The sequence below is a fragment of the Myotis yumanensis genome, unplaced genomic scaffold (genome assembly GCF_028538775.1).
Source record: "Myotis yumanensis isolate MYYU_CA2020_CCGP unplaced genomic scaffold, mMyoYum1.0.hap1 SCAF_15, whole genome shotgun sequence".
Lineage (NCBI taxonomy): Eukaryota > Metazoa > Chordata > Mammalia > Chiroptera > Vespertilionidae > Myotis > Myotis yumanensis.
In genome coordinates this window covers 33,607,213-33,608,833 of record NW_027223766.1, presented here as the reverse complement: position 1 = coordinate 33,608,833, position 1,621 = coordinate 33,607,213, and the positions used below count along the sequence as shown (strand labels likewise).

Sequence of the window (1,621 nt, the reverse complement as noted above, 5' to 3'; positions counted from 1 at the left end):
TATTTCCATGCTTTGAGTGATTAGATATGCTAAAACTGGACTGGTTACCAATATGTCACAAAGCACTTTTTTTCAGGTGTATTTTTAATTAAATTCAGTTTTCTCTAAAAGCTGAGAGGGAAATGTTTGTTTTTTTTTAAATTTTGTTTATTGCTTAAAGTATTAAAAGAGTATTACATATGTCTCCTTCTTTTTCGCCCCCTTGACAATCCCCTGGCCTCCCCTACCCCCCAGTGTCTTATGTCCATTGGTTATGCTTATGTGCATGCATACAAGTCCTTCGGTTGATCTCTTACCCCCCCATCTCGCCCCCCAACCCTCCCCAGCCTTCCCGCTGTAGATTGACAGTCTGTGAGGGAAATGTTTTTTAAAACCATATATAGTTACCATAGTATTTTATAGCTAAAATGCACCATTTAAATAAATTATACCATTTATATTTCTCTCCTTTAAAACAGTTCAGTTTCAGTTCTGTGACAAACATTTCAAAATCAATGAATTCAATGAAATGTATAACTTTATGGACTCTCTTTTTTAATTATTAAATTTGACATTACATTTCATAAATTTAAAGTGTACAGCATGTTACTTTGGTACATTTGTATATTGCCATATGATTGCCATTGAAGCAATATTTGTCACATAATATTGTAGTACAATATTATTATCTACTAGAGGCCCGGTGTGTGAATTCGTGCACCAATGAGGTCCCTCTGCCTGACCTGCGGGATTGGGCTGAAACCAGCTCTCCGACATCCCTTGAGGGGTCCCAGATTGCAAGAGGGCGCAAGCCAAGCTGAGGGTCCCCACCAGTGCATGATCAGGGCTGGAGAAGGATGCGGGAAGTTCACCAGCTGGGGAGAGACCATGGGAGGGCTCCTGGGCATGTCTGGCCCGTCTTGCTCAGTCCCAATTGGCCGGACCCCAGCAGCAAGCTAACCTACCAGTCGGAGCGTCTGCCCCCTGGTGGTCAGTGCACGTGATAGCGAGCAGTTGAGTAGCCTTAGCATATCATTAGCATATTAGGCTTTGATTGGTTGAATGGATGACCAGACACTTAGCATATTAGGCTTTTATTATGTAGGATATTCATTATACTGTGCATTGGAGCTCTATGGCTTATTTGCTAGTCCTTACAAGAAAATACAGAACGTTTCATGAATTTGCATGTCATGTTGTGCAGGGGCCATGCTAATCTTCTCTGTTATTATTCCAAGTTTAGTACATGTGCTACTAGAATGAGCACTTGATATATTGTTTTGAGTTATTGTAAATATAGTAAACTTTAATTATTACAAATGTCTGTTCCATGAGCAGCTAAAATATTAAAGTCAAGGTAGTGGATTACATAACTGGTACAAAAATATAAATTATTTATTGTTCCTTAATTCAGAAACATTCAAATAACAAGAGATAACGATAAGAATTTTTATAGAATGCAGAGAGGATATTTTGTAGAAAGAAAATGACTAACATGATTTCATACAAGACTAGTTTTTGAAAATATTCATTCTCTACCCATTTCTTACAAGGGCAAAGTCACACTCCCTACTCTTGGATTCTGGGCCTGAGCACATGACTCGTTTTGACTAAAGGGATGTTGGCTGATGTAACACAAGTG

At 38.7% G+C, this 1,621-nt stretch overlaps 1 non-coding gene across 1 annotated transcript; it reads right to left on the bottom strand.

The window, feature by feature from the left end:
• Positions 1-1,139: 1,139 nt before the first annotated feature.
• Positions 1,140-1,246, bottom strand: LOC138993597 (U6 spliceosomal RNA). Its single transcript, XR_011468312.1, has one exon. It is a non-coding gene; the product is annotated as a U6 spliceosomal RNA (small nuclear RNA).
• Between the last annotated feature and the right edge of the window lie 375 nt (positions 1,247-1,621).